Below are 21013 nucleotides of genomic sequence, written 5' to 3'. Positions count from 1 at the left end.
ATTAATTTTCAATGTTTAAATCTAAAGTCTCAAATGCTCTTAATTCGAACGAAAATAGCTCTGGCATGAAGTATCATATTAATACTCTTTATTTTTGCATTCAATTTGCTTAACTAATTTAAAGAATTTATGTTATTTTGTTTAGTTGTTGCACTATCTTTGAAATAAACGGTTTTATGAGTGAACAACTATGCTAATGTTAATGTTGTATGACTTCAAACATGAGTTCAGCAGTTCACAGCTTACATAACATTTTAAACACTCAAAGTTTGCATGGAGGCTTAGCACCAGCGGATTGTTGATATTGAATATTCTTACAGCATTGCTTATACATTCAAAAACAGTAACTTTTTATATGCAAAAATGAACTTATTAAAAAGAAAATAGTTAAAAATCACCATAAGACATCTTTGAACTAGGTTACACGGAATGTCTGTTATGAAACATCCAGTATCCAGGTAAGAAAAAGCCAGATCAAATTCGCCGCGGATTAGAGTAAGGTGGGGCAAAAGTTCGACCTTAGTGGTATAATCAAAGTTTCCAGGAAAATAATAGCAGATGAAACAAAACAAATACCATACAGCGAACCTTCAACATATTGGCTATAATTTTGCTGTACAAACATGTGTCAAAATATTTACCCATTTCTAGTTATAACAGTTTCAAAATTGATTGTCTTAAACGAACTTTTGCCCCACCGGTGGGGCAAAAGTTCGAATCTAGTGTGGGGCAAAAGTTCGTTGGCTAAAAGACAAAATATCAATACTTTTATGCCAGGCATACTTTATACCAGCCGTAAACTTATGTTTGCTGAAAAATACACACTAAATTTTCATCAAAAAATGCCCAAAACAAGGTTAATTGTAATACACCCAAAAAATAGCAGTTTTTTGCAAAACTAAGTGAAAATGTAAAATTTTCGTGACATTTTTCGCACGATCAGGCAAATTTTGCTAAATTTGAAGACAATTTGTAGATTTCAGGATATTTGAAAATTTTTCCGTGGATTTATACATGGGTCGAACTTTTGCCCCGCTATGGGCCAAAAATTGATTCCAACTATTTATGCAAAAACTAATACACGTCAAAGCATCCTACTGATAGGCCTAGAAACGTCCTTACATAAAATATTTTATCTTCATTTGGTTCTATGCATCGAAAGTTTGACCAAATATTACAATATTTACGTCGAAAAACAACAAATAGCCATAACTTTTCCAAATCTCAATCGATTTTTATGATATTTGGAGTGAAAGTCTCTTACTTGAATAGCATTCGAACCACCATGACATTTCTAAGTTTTGATTTGATTTGAGCTAGAAATCTTAAAAAGAAACTCTTGCCCCACTCGAACTTTTGCCCCACTTTACTCTACGATACTGACATTTTCAACAGCATTGCTTACCTTACACCTTTAAACACTATGAATATTTCTAAGCAAAACTAATTTTGTAATTTCAATTGGAATTGATCTTCATACAAATTTATTAATCAAATCAATTTCATACACTCTTAGTGAAATTTTTAACACGAAAAATAAAACAATGGGAATGAAATCAGGTGTATCAGTATTTAGCACTTACTTTGTCTAAAGGTGTAAACCGCACTTGATCGTGCAGAAGAAGGTGAGTAATCTCGAGTAGTTTTGCAGCCGTTGGTTACTCTATCTGCGAACACTAGCGACAATGAGTTTCAGAAAATTTCCGATGATTTTGTGGAAGCCAGTTCAGCATCAAACATAACTTCCAATCCTTATCGATTCAACTATCACTGGTGCGTTTCTATCAGTAATCCAGGCGATGACTATTACTTGTAACTTTTAGGGCTTTGTTGTCCACACTATTATTAACACCACTGGTCAAATATTTATCAGTTATTGAATGAATGGTTATACACAAGTAGACTTCGGAAACACACTGCGAGAGCTCAACAAACTGGATGCGTTTGGTAAATATGCGCGATCTACTTGATAATACCGTTTTGTTCAACGCCTCAGAGGGTGAAGGTTCCTATTTGAATGCCACAATGATGCTTCTTTCACACGATCTATCAATGCTTCACTACAATGTCGCCAAACCGTTGGGAACTCATCTTCACTTCGAGATAATTTCGAAAAAATGATCTTCTGCTTCTAACTACTATCAGCTACAATCTATGACTTGTATCCCGACTGACGATCGCTGGTGTTCAGCAAGTTCTGTATCCGATCTGGAGCGACTCGCGCCTTCCTTGAGGGGGAGATGTTGGTTCGATGAATGGATCTACTAAACTGAACCGAATCAATAATAACAACAAACATATGAATTGGCATTCTCTCCGAAATCCCATTTATTTTTCCCGCTCTCTATTATCACATTATCATAATAAGTGCTCGCCCCCGAACGCGTATTTGCTGAATGTTGCAAGTGGACCACACAGATCCAGCCTCCGATGAAATATACAAGACGATTGATTAGGCCCGAGACGTGTAGTAACTGTTGTCTGTAGGTAAAGGTGCCACTCCGAGCAACGACGGTGCCTGTTTCTAAGTAGCTAGACGAGAGATTCGAACGAGAGAGCAAGTGAGTGAGCGCCGGAAGCAAAATCGTAAGACAATTTTCCCGCCTGATCGGAAGGTGTTGTGATGAAGCACGCGATTGATCGAGGGTGAATTCTTTATTGTTCTATTTCCCGAGTGGTGGAATATGATCCAGCGTTCTTATCCAGGAATGATCAAATAAGTTGGATCATTTTATGTGTACTGTGATCTGGGGTAACATTGATTATTCTTTTTATATTTCTTAAAAATTACAATGGAAAATGTAAATGTTGCAAGTGTTGTATTTTCAAAATAAGTTTTAGCATCCATAGCACGTTACTATGGACTGTATCTTGTTTTATGAAGGTTTATAAAAAATTGATTAATCAAATGTTTCGAATTAGCTGATTTTAGGTAACATTCATCACCCATGTAAACAATATTCGGTAATATTGAATATAGGGGAAGGGGTGGTAAAATGAACACTAGACTGATGCAAATTTTGAAGTTTTTGCTCCCCTATGCTTAAACGATGTCAATTATGATGAAAATGATCCTCCCAAAATTTGAAGTGATTCGGAAGAAATTTGATTGTGCACACGCTGTTTGAAGTTTATATGGAGATTACTATGGAAAACTCCAATCTTTTGTGTTCAGCCCTCTATCTCTTCGTCATAACATTTTATGAAAAAGTGAACACACTCATCTCATGTGAAAACTTCCCAGCTACAACTTTGCTGAAGACCACATTTTGATGCGACGTAAGGATAATTTGCTATTCTTGATTCCAAAGTCTAAACCATGCTTAGATGATCATTCAATTACTTTCAGAGCAACACTGCTTTTTTGCTATAGAACATAGTAGCCTGGATTACTTTGATCTATTCTTCCCACCAGGAGCACCACTGTTGCCTGCCGAACAGTTGGTGAAGCATGCTACATGCAAACCAACTTTATGATGATGAATAACAATTTATCCAGACGTCCAATCAAAAAGTGGTCTTCGGAAAAGTTGTAGCTGGGAAGTTTTCACATGAGATGAGTGTGTTCACTTTTTCATAAAATGTTATGATGAAGAGATAGAGGGCTGAACACAAAAGATTGACGTTTTCTATAGTAATCTCCATATAAACTTCAAAAGGCGTGTGCACAGTCAAATTTCATCCGAATCACATCAAACTTTGGGAAGAAGCTATTTACCATAATTAAAATCGTTTAAGCATAGGGGAGCTAAAATTTTAAAATTTGCATCACTCTAATGAACACCTTAAGGAAATCATCTTATTTCTGATAGAAAAACGAGGAATTTGTATAGTTCAACCGCACAACATCAAAAACAGGGATGTAATCAATAGGTTTATTATTTTTTTTGCAAAAACTTTCCCCGCGATTGCAAACTCTACTTCTAACGCGTTCCGCGATCCACGACACTATTCCACCGTGCTACGCGAGCGGCGCGCAACACGGTTGCTCCTGCCCTTACCGGTTGTCCCCACAGGAGCAAGCGTCAAACATCACTAACATATCGCGGCATTTTTTTTCACTACGGCGTGAACGACGCGCGACATGTTCTTATGCTTACAACATTAATATTGCAATATTTGCAAAATGTTGGCATCCTAACATAATTCTATTCGCACATAAAAATTGCTGCAACTATTTGATTTCTAATCGAAATTCAAAGAATTAACAAATTTGCCTACCATCGGAATCCTAACAAAATTCTGGTAGACATCAAAATATTTAAAATATTCACGCGTTCAAATTTTCACAATATTTCAGTTGGAGTCCTGTCAAAATACCATTTATTATACTTCCAGCTTATGATTAGATTCAGAATCATATCATGACATTGTTAACAAACCTCCCATTATTCTGTTCAGAATCTTGAAATAACCCTGCGGAACACCAAAATACCACTATTGAGGGTAGCTGAATCCATTGCTGTTTTCAAAAATATCATAGCACGTTTAGTTTTTGAGATAATGACTGTTAGAAATGCAAAATTTGACTATTGGTAAGTTTGTCAGCTGATATGGCAACTTATTTGTTTAATTTGCCACAGAAATCAAACTTCACGTGTATAAAAATACTTATTAACAAAGCTCATAATACTTTCGATGCTCGAAAGTTATGTTTTGTTGCATTATCGTTCAATTTCAATTAAATAATATTTGAAATAAAAGTTTAAGTTCTATTTTACAGGCTAGATGAATTAGACCACAAAAAGGTTTGATAAATATTACTTTAAATTTCATGTGAACATTGATGTAACGAGTGTTTTATACAATTTTGTCAACCTGTAGCTAAAAATTGGGACGTGTTGGAACATTTCTGAGAACGGCAACAGATTCATTGACCCCATATCTACTAGAGACTTGTTGATCAATAACCCAAATCTTTCAGTGAAGAGATAGTCACATACATGTTGGGTACTACTTGGCTCCAATACCCTAGTGCTCTGGATAATCCGGCATAGCCGTGAAAATTTGCGAATAATAAAAATCAACCTAGAGAGCTGCGTTTTTTTTTAAATTCATTGCAATTTTTTATTATTAAACACAATAGTTGAGTGGAATTGTCCATGGACATAAGGGACCACTACAATATAGAAATCCTTTATAAGAGAGATTCGCGGAAGCTGACATTTCTGTCAAAGTGTGAGCCAATCGAGCAGCGAGAGCTGTCAAAGTGTGAGCCAAACGAACATGCGTTATGTTTGTTTTGAACTTTTCTTGAGGAGTAATGTAATCCACTTGAAATTATTTTGGTAAAAGTAATTTTGCATGAAGCAAAAAAATGAAATGTTTGAATTTTTGTCAATGCGATTTTTAGTTTTTGATTTTTTCGGCTGTTTATCAGTTTTGATATGTAGCTCAAAGATTTATAACGAAACAAAATACACTTTTTAGCAATGAGGAAGTCATGTCCGTGTTAAAATATTACTCTCGACGCCGAGCAAAATCAGAACTGCTGCTCTGTTGCCAAATCATTCCATTTTACTTCCGCTTATCTCTCTATAAAGGATCACTACTACAATACGCTACGGAACATCCACAAACATGGTTGTAGAAGATATGTTAGATTACACTGCGGAACACGGTTTTGCATTACTCAAGCACTGCTATTTGCTAATTAAGGGTTGCTGAATCTATTGCCGTTTTCAAAAAATATCAAAGCACGTCTAGTTTTTAAGACATTGACTGTTAAAAATGCAAAATTTATCTTTTTCAGCCAACTTGCATGCAAGTTTACCAGCTTGTATGGCACATTATTCGCTCAATTTGCAACAGAATTCAAACTTCATGTGTATAACAATTATTATCAACAAAGCTCATAAGGGATGGTACACAAATTATGTCACGTTAAATTTCGACTTTTTCGACCCCTCCCCTCCTTTGTCACGTTTTTTGTATGAGTCCTTCGAAAATTTTGTAACACTTGTCACACTTGGCTTGACCTCCTCCCCCCCTTGAAGCGTGACGTAATTTGTGCATGACCCCTATTATTTTCAATGCTCAAAAGTTATTTTTTATTGTTTCGAAAAGTATTTTGCCATACAGTCACCCCACAGTTATGGATAGCACACAGATATGGATCAGAGTTGGATTAAAACGGGAATATCTCATCAAATAGAGTTACAAATACGCAGAATACATTTTACCTACGTGAACCATAAATCTATACAGCATGGCAATCAATTATAATATGCTTAAGCATATTTCTTCCGTCCGTAGGAAATAAAATGTCAACCGTATTCCCAGAAGCGTTGATTCATATCTGTATGGCATTGAAAACCATACCACAGTTATGAATCAACGATAAGACGATTCCGAAATAAACGCCAAAACGTATGCTTTCACTAGCACACCATTCGTTTATCTCGCAGATAAATTGCTGTTATAGTGCTTTGATCCCATATGAGTCGTTTTGATCCATGATAAGGATCCTCGTCTCCCTCTGATCCACATCTGTGGGGTGGACATCGTTTGAAATTTCTATCAAAATCGTCACTTTTTCGTAAATAACCGGGAATTTTAAGGTGTATTCTCAAAAACAACTATATTCTGCAGTGCCAGGGTGGTAATTTTCTTTTGTACAGCGTCACCATGTTTTTTAATCATATTTTGTTCTGAAAAATGATTCTTAGTTGATCCATAACTGTGGAGTGACTGTATAAGAGAAACGAAGAATTTTGTATGGAGACTGCATGCATGTTGGAAAAATCGATTTATTATAAATTTAATCGTGCAATTTCAACCAAATTATATCTGAAATGAAAGTTGAAGTCATATATTGCATGCTTGGTTGATAAGATGACAAGAATAATTGATAAATCACACTTTAAATTTCATGTAAACATTAATGAACACAGTTCTTTATACAACTTTGGCAACCTGTAGCTAAAAATATGCTGGAACATTTCAGAATCTACTTGAGACACATAATTTGATCCTTGAGACACGCAAAAATGTCGTTTTTGTTACGCTGTGTTATCATGGTTTTTTTTTTCCTAAAAATTCAAAAATCATAAGTATAAAACATAATGGATAATTTGTATTGTTCATGGGCATAAGTGGCCTCTATAAAGCTATCGAGAAGATCCAAAGCATCCGTAAAATATGTCGCTTCTTGAAAATCTTCATAGAAAATATTCAATTTTTAAATTACATCCGAATTTTATTTAACGAACATGAACATAATGGATTATTGAAATTGTTCATGGACAAAGGTGTCTACTAAAACGTCCTCCAAAAAAATGAACCATACGTGAAAATTATCTATTTGAAAAATCATACTAATCCACCGAAAATCATTCCAAACTTTTTAGAATTGATTATTATAGAACAAAACAAACATAATAAACCATTGGATTGTTAAAAATATATATATTTTGGTCCTTTTTTAAATTTGTCATTGCTAAAATAAGTCTTGCTTATGTCTAATTATTTTATTAACTACTTCTTGATAAAACAAGGAGAGTTCCTCTTTTATAAAAGCGTGTTAATTTGGCAGGCATTGTAAATAGTAAAGTTATAAACTTTTCGATGCGAAATTGTAAAATTTTTGATTGCGTTATGGATACTGGAAGGAATTAGTACATTTTGTAATTTGCCAACAATTCTACTTAAATAGAATTATCTATGACTGTTTTTAATCGGTGATAAATTTATTTGAGTGAAATTGTTGGTATAATACAAAACAAAAACACCTAAATTCTTGTTTAATGCATTTGTTGGAATTTCGATCTAAATTACTGAAATCATTCATCATAATGTCTGAACTGGGACAGAGGCAACTTCTTAGTTTAGTTTTCTTATGAGCACTTCCACAGTTATTAACTGCAGGCAAAAAACAAAAAAAAAATAATGTGCGGTAAAACTACCATTTTAGGTTAACTTAACCCTCAAATACCCAAATTTTTGTTTTCGATCTAAATATTATTTTTCGTTATCTAAAATCAGTCTAAACAAACAAACAAATTTATGAATTTTGGTTTTTGATTTTTATTATTTTTATTTTTGAACATCCCTATCCTTTTAAATTTTTTCTTGGAGCCTCTTCTGGTTATTGATTTTTGACAATAATAAAAATTTGAGTTTTTACAATACTTTTGAAAATATGATTTTTTAATTTTTTTTCTGGAACATTTTTTATTTTCCGTGTAACTAACGGAAAAACAGATTTGAAATCATTTCAATACCATCAGGCTCTTCTTCTGTGATAGGTTGATCGTAGAAAAATATAAAAGGTTCGATTTTTTATAATACACGTTAAATGAATCCCAGGCATTTGTAGGTTATATAAGAATGCAATTTTTCAAACAATTTTCAATAATACAAAAAAGTTTCAAAAATCATAAAAAACTTTTCTTATATGCGTGTTATGAGTCAAGGTTTAAGCCAAAAATAAAATCATTTTAATTTCCGAGCTACGAAAAAATTCACAAAACTCCAAAGTGTACCCCGTCTAAAGGCGGGGTTGGGTATTAGAGGGTTAAGCGCCCCACCTGCATTTTTTTTGCATGTTTGAAATCAGATCGGCGAAAACGATTTCTGTCAAATGTACCGTAATCCGGGGGTAAATTGATCAGTATTTTAGAACTTTTTGTTGTGTTATTCTTCGGAATTTAAATCTTTATCAGTTTATGTAATCAACCTTTCATTAAATAATAATGACCATATCATAAAAATAGTTCTAATTTCAAAAAAATAAAATTACACATTGGGGCTTAATTCATTGTCATATAACAATCCAGGTTTAAGAATAAAAATTTTCTCGATCTTCTAAATTTGGGTCTCCTGAATCTGAAAATGATGTCAAAGTTCTTACAATTCAAATATATGATCATTTTATTGCAAAATTAAACTTTGAAAATCAGTCTAATACGCCTAAATATAAGAAATTTCCCTTGAAATAAGCACATTATTTGAGAATAAACGGTTTTATAAGCAAAAACTTATACTTGCTATGCTGTATGATATCAAAAATGAGTTCAGTAGTTCATACATAAGCTTACACAACATTTTAAACACTCGAAGTTTACATGTAGGCATTGCACCAGTGGATTGTTTAGTAGAGACATTTCCAGCAGTATTTCTCACACTTACAAAAACTGGGAATATTTCTATGCAAAACTGACCATAATAAAAATAAAACAGTTCAAAATCATCATTAGACATCTATAAACTAGAAAACATGGAATGTCTGTGTTGTTATTGAAACCTTCAGCATCCTTGGGAGGAAATGTTTTTTACCATAGATTTCGTGTGAGAATTTTCTTTGTCAATAGGCTTCTAAAACCCTGTACTAATTTTAATACCAAACGCATACGTTTAGTCTAGAAACATATGCTAACTAAATTTTCAAATGTTTTTCGTTGCTTCAAGTTAAGAAAACATTTTCAAGTTTTTGAGATTTTTATAGTAACAAACCCGGTGTTAAAAATTAAAACACTTGTGGAGGTTTTGTCGACTAGGTGAACCTCTCAAATGATCAAAAGTGCCAAAGTTCAAATATGGACCCATTTCTTTAAATTAAAGTTCAAACATGATATAGTCGTTATTGGAGCGGAAAGACTTGCCAAATTAGTAGTTAGAACACGCAATATCGTGTTATTGAAAAAAATGTATTTTCAAAAATTGTATGACCCTATTGACCATTTCTTTTTTATCGTGTGGCAGATACCTACTCTATGACTTGAAAAGTCGAGAGAATTTCCTTTGCGAAAAGATCCTCGTCCGGAGAAATTCAGCTATCTGAACTCCTTGCATAACTATATTCATGAACTTGAAATTGATATGGCTGATATGGCTATCAGAAGATCACAAAAAAAGTCTGCCGTCATTCATCCATCATTATGTTTACTTGCTAAGAAAATAACTGCTCGGCATACTGAGGTTCATTTTCTCTATGCGGGGATTGTTAACTGGGCGGTATTTCCGCGAATGAATCCTTTTTTTAAATAAAAATACTGTTACTTCCCAAGTACTGTCGTTGGGGGTGACATTATACCTAGGGGGTGAAAATGGTCCAGAGCATAAATTGAAATATCTCATATTAGTGGTTCCGGTAAACTTTGTCTTGCCATCAAGTAGGCTGCGGAACGTCTCATGCTATGGAACGTCTCGTGCAATATGGACCAATGCACGAGTTCACTATTTGACTTTTGAGCGGTGCCGTGTTATTTATGTAGCCATGGTTATATTTACATTACATGTTAATGCAGTTTTCCTTGCAGTTATTGACAGCTACCATTAAAAAATTATATCTTGGGAGCCTTTCAAAATTGTCACTATTAAGGTTTTCTATAAAACCTCGCTTTAAGTAGGATGAATACATTACAGCTAACATTTATGTCCATCAAATGAGTAGTTATTGGAAAGCTGTAAGAAACTTGACGAGGTAGACGATTCTTTTGATTTGTTCTTATTGCGAATCAAATCTAGCTAGTTTAGCTCAATGTCAATCCTTGGTAGTGGTGAGAATAAACCAATTTTCTTACGGTTCTCATTAAACGAAAAACAAACGAATTTAAAATATATTTTTTCAGCATATCCAAATGCATTACTCATATAAGCGTATTATCATATTCAGAAGAACATTTCATTTCAAATTACGAAAGTTGTTAAAAAAAATCAGGGCATATGCATTTTTGGGCCAATCTCATCCCCAACGAAGGTAACCAAATTGATCAGCCTCGCAAGCTTCCAACATCGCACCAGACATAACCGCGAATGATGTGAAGAAAATGGTCTACGAATCCATAGGAGCTAGGGATGTATTGCACGTAAAATGCTTAGTACCCTCGTGGAAAAACGTCCTCTTATTCTTCTTGGCATTACGTCCCCAATGCTCTGTCTCATTGCTTAGTGTTCTTATGAGCACTTCCACAGTTATTAACCGAGAGCTTTCTTTGCCAAAGTTGCCATTTTCGCATCCGTGTGGCAGGTACGTGCTCAGGGAAATCAAGGAAATTTCCATTACGAAAAGATCCTGGACCGACCAGGAATCAAACCCAGACACCTTCAGCATGGCTTTGCTTTGACTCTAATCACTAGGCTAAGGAAGGCCCCCATGGAAAAACGTATTCTCCTTGAATTATGTCTCGTTCAATGTTACTGTCAATGCTCGGTATCCAGATGCTGCATTAAGGTCTTCGAAATGGTCCAGTGGAAGCCGTATGTTTAGAGATCTCTCAGATTCAGTGTGGCGGCCATCTACAGGTCAATTATCAATATAAACTTTCCTGTACAATATTCTCATGTAATCTGTAGTGTTTTGTAATGATTGTGAGGTTTCGTTCAGCCAGTTTTGTATTGTTTGTCTGATATTTGTAATATTTCAATGCTGTAGCCAGTAGTCTGTGCGACCCAGTCGGTCGAAGATGGAAATAAATAAATAAATAGAATGCCAGGAACGTTTGACTACCGTCGTTGGGGGTGACAATGGGTCAAAAAGGGATGTGTACGATTTATTTATTGAATAACTATCGCATTTCAACTCCAATAAACTTCAAATTTGGTGTATATGTACATTGATGGTACATTAACAACTGTTCAAAAAATTGAATAAAAATATTTATTCACAGCGGCACCACAAGTGAATGAAAAATGACCCAATCTCACCCCATAGAGGGGGTGACATTGGGTCACTATAATTGAAATAACTTGTTTTTGAGAATATGATTGCAAAACCATTTACAGCTGAAAAATATTGATGAAATACGATGCAAACAAGACGAAAAGATTTATAAGAGTTTCACAGATATGATAAACCCACTTAAAAGAACGATTATACCAAAAACATTGAAGATCTATGAGAAAAATATGAAAACCCAACATCAACATCGTCAAGTTTACATAAATTATCTTGTTTTTTCCCTCTAATTGTTTTCAAAGTCTGGGGGTCAATGGGGATATGCCATAAAGCATATTCAGGTTCCCCAAAGGTTTACTGAAACAGTGATTATTTTACACCTTCGCAAATAGTTAAATTTCGGTACGACTTTCCACGATCAATACATTTCAGGCAGATGTTGACATCATAATCCCAATATTTCAGCGATCCAACTCATTTGTACTTAGGTGATATGTTACTAAAATATGAAAATACTGGTAAGTAGTTGAATTCCAAAAAATAATTCCATTTGATAAAATTTAACGATGTTGCTGCGCACGAAACACAGTTGCTGGTTTGAGAAGTTGTCAAAATGCGTTGCATTGTTATTCAATGCACGGACTACTCAAGTAGACTTGTTTGATGTTTCAGAGATGCTGTATTTAGGGAGAATTAACACATCTTAATGAAAAAAGAGAACACCCGGCACCGTAAAATGTCAAAAAAGTGGACTTGCAATTTCATTTACTATCGGTCTTGCTTGACCCAATCTCACCCCCATTTTTGATGTTTTGGACACCGTACCGAAAAAAATGTAATTTCTGTGGAAAAATCAAATAGATTCCGGAAAATACGTGTGAAGTGTAATGAAAAGACTTTCAACCTTCTACTAATTTAACGATAGAGGTTCAAGTACATGCGTGATATTTTGCACAGGAGAAATTTAATGTTGTATATTTTATCAAGTTTCAACATACAAGTTTATTGATATAGTAAACAAAAACTACTATTTCTAAAAATGAATATTGTGATGAATTACGTGTGATGAATTATTTGGCGACTTTAAATAGATACCGATCTGGTTTTTTCGTTGCTGGTCTTTTTCGTGCTGAGATTGCAAAAAGCTTAATCCTGCCTAGTTTGGGTAGTGGCTACGGTTAGGTTAGCTCAGATCAATCTTCAGCATAAAAGAACAGCAACGATCAATCTTTGCAGACTCATGCAAAATGGTGCAGCCCAAGTGGCGCTAGTTCAAGAACCCTACTTTCGTAGAGGGAACTTCTATCTAGGTAACCTTGTGGACCCAGTTTTTGCTACTTTTAGCAAGCTTGAAATGGCAAACTCGCGCTCCATGCCCCGCGCATGCGTGCTCGTAAATAAAGCAATCGTTGCTACACTCATTTCTGAGTTAACTACCAGAGATGTATGTGCTGTCACAATCGATGTTTCTGTTGGTGACCTCAACAGGAAATACGTCTATTGTTCGGTATATTTACCACATGATGAACCATCCCCAACGGATGACTTCAAACGAGTTGTCGTACACTGCGTATCAAAAAGCCTTCCGCTGATCGTGGGCAGTGATGCCAATGCTCATCACATCATCTGGGGCAGCTCGGATATCAATTTGAGAGGCTCCAGTCTGATGGAATACTTAAGTCACAGACAAACAGACGTCACACTCTCATCATTGTCCATCGACCACCTTTTTAACGGTCGATTCAAAAATATGTTAGGTGGCCAATCCGCCACCCGCAGCGCTTGCTTCGTTTTTGTTCGTGTTTGACGTTTACACACTACCGCCATCTGTTGGCCCGTCGGCCAAAAACGCTGATTTTAGCATTGGGCGTACATGTCCTCGTGACTATGATTTTGATCGAGATTTGTTCAAAGTGTTACGTCTGTTTGTCTGTGCTTAAGTAGTACAGACCTTGGATTACTTAACATAGGCAATCGCCCAACCTTCATGGTTTCTAATAGAGAAGAAGTGTTAGACATAACGCTCTGCTCGAATAGAATCAGTCACGAGTTGACGAATTGGCATGTATCAGATGAGGAATCATTATCTGATCATCGCTACATCTTCTTTGAACATTCAAATGTAACTGCGCAGACTTTGCGTTTTAGGAATCCCCGGTCAACAAACTGGGAACTCTACATTGAATTGGTTGCGACCAAATTTCATGGATATTCTCCGTCCATTGAAAATCCAAGTGATCTGGATGATGCCGTTGATACTACAACATCCTACATTATGGAAGCTTTTGAAGAAGCATGTCCTCTGCGGTCTGTAAAGACTACAAGAGGGACCCCATGGTGGAATTCCGATCTGACTAGACTCAGGAAACAATGTAGAAGGAGTTGGAACAGACGCCGTTCAGCTGGATCAGAGTCGTTCAAGTCAGCTCGCAAGGCTTACAAGAAGGCTCTTCGTTCTGCTGAACGATCCGGCTGGAAAAACCTTTGTACAAATGTTTCCAGTTTGAGTGAAGTCAGTCGGTTGAACAAAATTCTTGCAAAATCTAAGGATTTCCAAGTGAACGAAATTCGCTTACCTAATGGTGGCTTTACTTCTTCCGATGAAGAAGTTTTAGAATGTTTATTCAATACACACTTCCCCGGATGTGTGGACATAGCATCTACGGATGAACCAAATGTCTTTTCATGTAGTTACGAGTCTCTGGCCTCGGCTCGCAGTATCGTAACTACTGAATCGATTCAATGGGCACTTAATAGTTTTGCTCCTTTCAAATCTCCAGGAGCGGATGGGATTTATCCTGTTCTGCTCCAAAAGGGATTTGAGTCTATCAAACATGTTTTGAAAAAGCTACTTGTAAGCAGTTTTGCTACCGGGTACATTCCCAAATCCTGCCGTGATATTACTGTAAAGTTTATCCCAAAAGGAGGACGTGCGTCGTATGAGGAAGCGAAGAGTTTTAGACCAATCAGTCTGACCTCTTTTCTTCTGAAATGTCTGGAACGCATTATCGATCATCACATCCGTGATGTTTATTTGGCAAACATGCCTCTTCATGTGAATCAACATGCTTACCAATCTGGAAAGTCCACTGTGACTCTTTTAGACAAAGTTGTATACGATATCGAAAAAGCATTCGCTCAGAAGCAATCCTGCTTGGGTGTCTTCTTAGATATTGAGGGTGCCTTTGATAACGTGTCTTTCGATGCCATATTGGAAGCCGCACGAAACCATGGGCTACCTACAATGATTACCAATTGGATTCATCAAATGCTAAAAAACCGACATCTCTTCTCGACATTGCGTCAAGCAGCGATTCGAAAATTGAGTGTTTGCGGATGCCCCCAAGGGGGAGTCTTGTCACCACTTTTGTGGAATCTCGTAGCAGATACGCTATTGAGGCAACTCAATAATTGCGGTTTTCCAACTTATGGATTTGCCGACGACTATCTAGCTCTGATAGTTGGTATGTGCATAAGCACCCTATTCGACCTGATGCAAAGTGCTCTTCAGGTAGTCGAGAGTTGGTGTCGCCAATATGGCCTTTCGGTTAACCCGAATAAAACATCTATTGTTCTTTTTACGGAAAGACGAAACCGCGATGGAATTCGACCTTTACGTCTTTTTGGCACTGAGATTAATGTGACTGATCAAGTAAAGTATGTCGGAGTCATTCTAGATTCCAAACTTTTATGGACAGCTCACATTGATTTCAGAGTCAAAAAAGCTTGTATGGCCTTCGGTCAATGCCGGCGAACCTTTGGTAAAACTTGGGGCCTCAAACCCAAATATATCAAATGGATTTACACAACAGTTGTTCGACCAATATTGGCATATGGATGTCTTGTGTGGTGGCAAAAGGGCGAAGTGAGAACAATCCAATCAAAATTGGGCCATCTCCAAAGGATGTGCTTGATGGCGATGTCTGGTGCGTTCTCTACAACTCCCACAGCAGCGCTCGAGGCCCTTTTCGACGTTGCGCCACTACACATATATCTTAAACAAGAAGCACTTTCTTGCTCTTACCGTTTATGGGAACTGGATCTACTGGAGAAAAATCCAGTGAATCGTAGATCTACACACACTTCGTTGTTTCCACTTTTGGTGAATTGGGACAAAATTGTCCTTGCTCCAAGTGATCTCACAATTGCTTGTCACTTTCCTTACAGGACATTTACCACACAATTCCCTTCACGGGAAGAGTGGATGTCTGGCTATTTGGAAAGAAGTATATCAAACAATATAGTATGTTACACTGATGGCTCCCTTCTTGAAGGTAGAGCTGGTGCAGGAGTATATTCTCGTGAGCTAAGGCTGAATCAGTTTTACTCACTTGGTAGAAACTGCACCGTTTTTCAGGCGGAAATATTTGCTCTTATGTGTGGAGTGCAATCAGCACTTCAACAGCGCGTAATGGGTAAAGTCATATACTTCTGTTCAGATAGTCAGGCTGCTATAAAAGCTCTCGCTTCGGCCAACTCAAGGTCGAAGCTTGTTATCGCATGTCGAACTCAAATTGAGGAACTGAATTCAGTCAACTCTGTAAACCTTGTATGGGTACCTGGCCATTCTTCCATCGCTGGAAATGAATTGGCTGATGAGCTAGCTCGCGATGGAGCATCGCATGACTTCATTGGCCCTGAGCCGGCTATTCCAATTTCGAAGTGCTGGGTGAAGCTTCAGATAAACTCTTGGGCGGCAACTCAGCACAAGCAATATTGGAATAGTTTGGAGTCGTGTCGTCAAACAAAATTGTATATTACTGAGCCATCTCCAAAGGTGGCGAAGTATTTAACAAATCTGTCAAAGCAGAATTGCAGTCTCTTGGTCAGAGCGTTGACAGGCCACTGCCGACTCAACTATCACATGGCAAATATTCAGCGTGCTGACTCATTTGTGTGTGATAATTGTGACTCCTATTATGGAACTTCGTATCACCTGATATGTAACTGTCCAGTTTTTGCGCAAATGCGATTCCAATTACTTGGTAAACACTTATTAAGTGAAACTGAATACAGAAGCCTGAATCTTCAGGACATCCTGTTATTCTTAACCCGCTGTGGTAATGAGCTATAGGCTCTCTTTACGCTCATGCGTTTTGCAGTGCCCTTTTTAGGGCGCTGTTCGAACCCATTGTGGTATGGAGCTACATGCTCTCATTTCGCTTATGCGATCTTCCCTCTTCAAGGGACCCCACTCCTATTTCCTCCCATCTTTCCCTTCCCTTTCCTCTCCCATCGGGTAGATGATGAAATAGGCTCAAATATGGCGATGGCACAAATCTCCCAACTGGTGGGGAACGTGCCTTTGGAGCCGGCCTTCTGATACCTGATAATATCAGCGTTATTAGCTGAAATATTTCATAAATCATATTTTTCCGTTTTGACCCAATCTCACCCCCTAGACCCATTGTCACCCCCATCGACGGTACTATTTATTCAGTTTAGTGTCTATGAAAACGTGAGTAGATGCACAAGTCGGCCATCTTTGGATGCCAAGATGTTTCACCTTAAAGGTAAATTAGGATGCTTTTAGTTATTTGAATTGATGCGTTTGTATTCACACTTAGAATTGGGTTTAATCGCTAGTGAATACACTTCTATTAGGATTGGCTTTTCACTATAATGATTCTGGTTGTAAATCAAACATATGATTTTTAGCATAATATTTCTCCCGAATTCAATACGAAAAATGAAACAGTCATCTGTGTACACGTATTTTTCTCGGATTTTCGGTACCTTTTATCACTTGTCGAGAGGGGTTTCCCCTGTCAGAGGGTGTTAAATAACATTGACAATGCCAATAGCATCCACATGATAACTATGGGAAGGCTTGTAGGTTATGTATCACTTTGAACTCTTATTCGGAAATGAATCACATCCTGGAGTTTTGATACGTCATTTGTAAAGTGAAATACAATATGTACATGTTAACTGGAGCAATGTATGACGAATTGCGAAGAAATGTAATTATCACTGGCTATACCTACGCATACGCATTGATATAGTTTGATCTTGCGTCTCATGGAGATATTCACCTAGACAATTTTAGTGCTCCTCTTCTTCATAGTTGAGGATCGTATCACAAATAAACGCACCGATCTACGTATCTATAGCAAAAATTACGAAACCCCCACGAAAAAAATCCTTGATGCTTGGTCATTGGCCAACTTTCGATCATCACATTGTTTATTGTTTTCCGACAGACGACATGTGGATTTAATACCGGCGGCGTGTGTTGCGTTGCGATCGTTTTTATTTATTAGCTTTGATGGAAATGGCACTGTTTGCTGCCACAATTAGCATCTATTAAGTTTGTAAATTCAACAAATTATATCTAATATACACCACAAACGTCATGATATTAGTCACATTTTGTCGTTCCTGGGTCTCTGTGTAATAGGGCAACACATAATGATATTTTTTTTTTGAGCAAGTCGCAACCAATGTTATGACGATCGCTATTGCTTTTGCATACTTTTTGTTCTTGTTACTTACAAAGCGGTGTTAAGTTAATGGGGAAGAATATTTTGAGAAACACTGAAATTGAAGATTTTTGCTTCTAGATGACATTTTGCATGGCTAAGCATATTTTATTAGAAATAGTGAATCATAAACTTCATATATTTTTCAAATACTTGCAAGTCGATTGAGACTAAAACAAACATGATGTTTTCGAGGTGTTGAAAAATGTTCAAACATGGTTTCTATAGTGCTCGTCTAGGCCTAAAGCATGTGATTTGTCGCTTAAAATGTTTTTTTTCTATGACAGCTGCATATTTCATTTTCATTTCTATTTTTTTTTTTTTTGCGAAAGGGATCCACCCTACTGCGCGAATTATCCTCTGTATTACTGAATCATACTCTATTAAACATATTGAATAAACCAAATAATTTATAAAGATCATAAAGTTGATCAAAACACCCATTATTTTGCCGATGCATTATTGAAAATGAAAATAATAGTGGAAAGGTTCATTTGTAGTTAAGTTCCACTCAATCAATTTTCAAACAATGCAGATAATTGATCGATAGGATCGATCAGATCGCGATCAACACCACAGGAAAATGTAAATGTTTGATTCAATGCCCTACAGTGCTATGAATATAGTACAGAACTGGTTATGAAACAGAATCATAATCCTTCCGATATATGCGATCGGATAGGGGTGCCTGGGCTAATATGCCTGGGATTAACAACTATTGAGTGAAAAACACTAGGGTAAAAGAACTGGTTTTGGCCAGCCTAAGAGAAAATGTCATTAAAAATAAAATGGGAAGCCCTATTTATATTACAAACTAGAGGCTCCGGCAAACTTTGTCTTGCCATCAAGTAGGCTGTTGAAAAACGCCATGATACGTTCCGTGCAAAACGACACTCCCGTCCACTCCCTTTTTCCCGACATTCCCGTTCAATATCCTTTGCTTTTTATATACACAAACACGTCGGAACACTTCAGGAACAAAACTGCGGATGAATTTTCATTATCCGATTCCCCGTTCTCAAGCCATTTCGTGACATACAAACACCATTCCATTTTTATTTATATAGAAGATAGATATGTCAAATACAAGCTTTCAATCCATATTACCTATATAAAATATCGGATATGAGCTAAAACCATTTTTTCGCTTTGAAAATCTCGTTGGTCAATATATGCCACCAGAGCCAGTTTCGGCCAGAGATTTAATTTCGGCTCCTTAATTGGCTAATCACATTGATTTTGTATAAGAGCGACCAAATTAGGAGTACCCTGGCCAAATTAGGTGTATGGGAGTTAAAATTTTAAAAAGAAAATAAATTGTTTTTCTTATGTAAAGTAAATGACAAGTAAATGAACGTATCTCTATCATGTGAATGTTTTCTCCTGAACACAAAAGGTTTCATGCTGATGGCTATGTACCGGTTTGGCCAAAACCGGTGCTTCTACCCTATACAGTTTAATAAACCTTTGTAGTTGGTCCACAACCTGAGAATTTATCCATTTAGAATAACTAAGCTGGGAAATAGATCAATAAATGTAACTTTTCCGATCATTTCGATAGTCGTGTTTAAATGGATAAATATAATCTTTTAAAAGCCTTGCCTTATAATGCTCTTTGTAATTGAAAAAATTGTCGTTGTAGCTGGATTATTTCTAGGGGCATCGATCATATTTTCACTTGAAATCCTTCACCTCAGCCGAAATTTGACCACCAAACGAATGTAGATTCAGAAGCTAGTTGGATAAGTCGTTAAAATCCAGAGCAATTCGAAGAAGGCACTCAGATATCAATTTGCTTGGTTGATATGCAATGTCATTGCTAAACATATTTTTGCAAATTCCGTTATTATCATTATTATTTTTTATGTCTTTATTAAAGAGACTTTCGGCCCAAGGCCAGTTCGTTTTTGCTCCACACCGCTCATTCAATTCTAGATCAAATTCTGAGTGTCATCCCAAAATTTGAGCTCATTCAGATCAAAACTGAAACTCCACAAGCCCTTTAAAGTTTATATGGGAAAAACAAGCAATTCATTCAATCGGTTATAGTGTTTGCCCATGTGCTCTTAGTTATTAGTGCTGCGTTGATACTGTGAGATACATTTATCAGTTACAATTTTACCCAAGACCCAAATCGGACGTATCAGTAATTAGTTATTGATTTATATCCAGTCACAAATTCTTCAACAGTGCTCATTTAACTTCTGAACAGGCAACATTGCTGCACCTAGCACGCACAAATCATGGCTACTATGTTTTACTGCTTTTTTTTTCTTCTAAGCAATGGGGAATAATCTGCTCAACAGACTCCGGACCGAGGTCCGGGAGTGTGGGGTTGGGGACCATTTACTACATGCAAGCAGTAAACAGGACTACACCCCCCACCCACTAAACCATTTCAATTGCCGCCAAACCCTTCGTCTCTCCGTGTTCCGCCGTTTCCTCTAAATCTGCACAAACTGGACATTCGGGAGAACCCGCATGACCGAAACGGTGTAGATACTGTCTAAAGCATCCATGGCCCGAAAGGACCTGTGTTAGGTGGATTGTTAGTTCCCCATGGCGCATATTGACCCAGATATCTAACCGCGGAATCAACCTGTGAGTCCACACTCCCTTGGTGGAACTGTCCCACGCACGCTGCCATTTGACCATGGAGGCCAGTCTGGCAGTCCTGCGTATGCCTCTTGTGCCGCGCCTTTCGAAGCACTCTATGCCTTCCATGATAAGGATACCAATAGGCATCATACCGGTGATGACACAAAGTGCATCGTGTGACACGGTACGGTACGCGCTCGCAACCCTCAGTCACATTAGCCTATAAGTACTCTCCAGCTTGCTACGGTAGCTATCGGTACTCAAAGCCGTGCCCCAAGCCGGGCCACCATACCTCAGTATGGACGAGGCGACACTG

General features: G+C 37.0%; 1 protein-coding gene across 3 annotated transcripts in view; it reads right to left on the bottom strand.

Moving 5' to 3' along the window:
- The window catches only part of LOC5579856 (synaptic vesicle glycoprotein 2C), a 93181-nt gene that overhangs the window by 21794 nt on the left and 50374 nt on the right, over positions 1 to 21013 (bottom strand). The window contains exon 1 of one of the 3 annotated variants that reach the window (XM_021854648.1): positions 1584 to 2265. The exons of the other annotated variants lie outside the window; for them this stretch is intronic. The gene's annotated coding sequence lies outside the window, so the exon portion shown is untranslated. Of the gene's footprint in view, positions 1 to 1583; positions 2266 to 21013 lie in introns of those variants that run through there. 3 annotated transcript variants of the gene reach the window in all.

The sequence above is a fragment of the Aedes aegypti genome, chromosome 3 (assembly GCF_002204515.2).
Source record: "Aedes aegypti strain LVP_AGWG chromosome 3, AaegL5.0 Primary Assembly, whole genome shotgun sequence".
Taxonomy (NCBI): Eukaryota; Metazoa; Arthropoda; class Insecta; order Diptera; family Culicidae; genus Aedes; species Aedes aegypti.
Note: the sequence above shows the minus strand (reverse complement) of the source record. Positions and strands in the feature narration are given on the sequence as shown.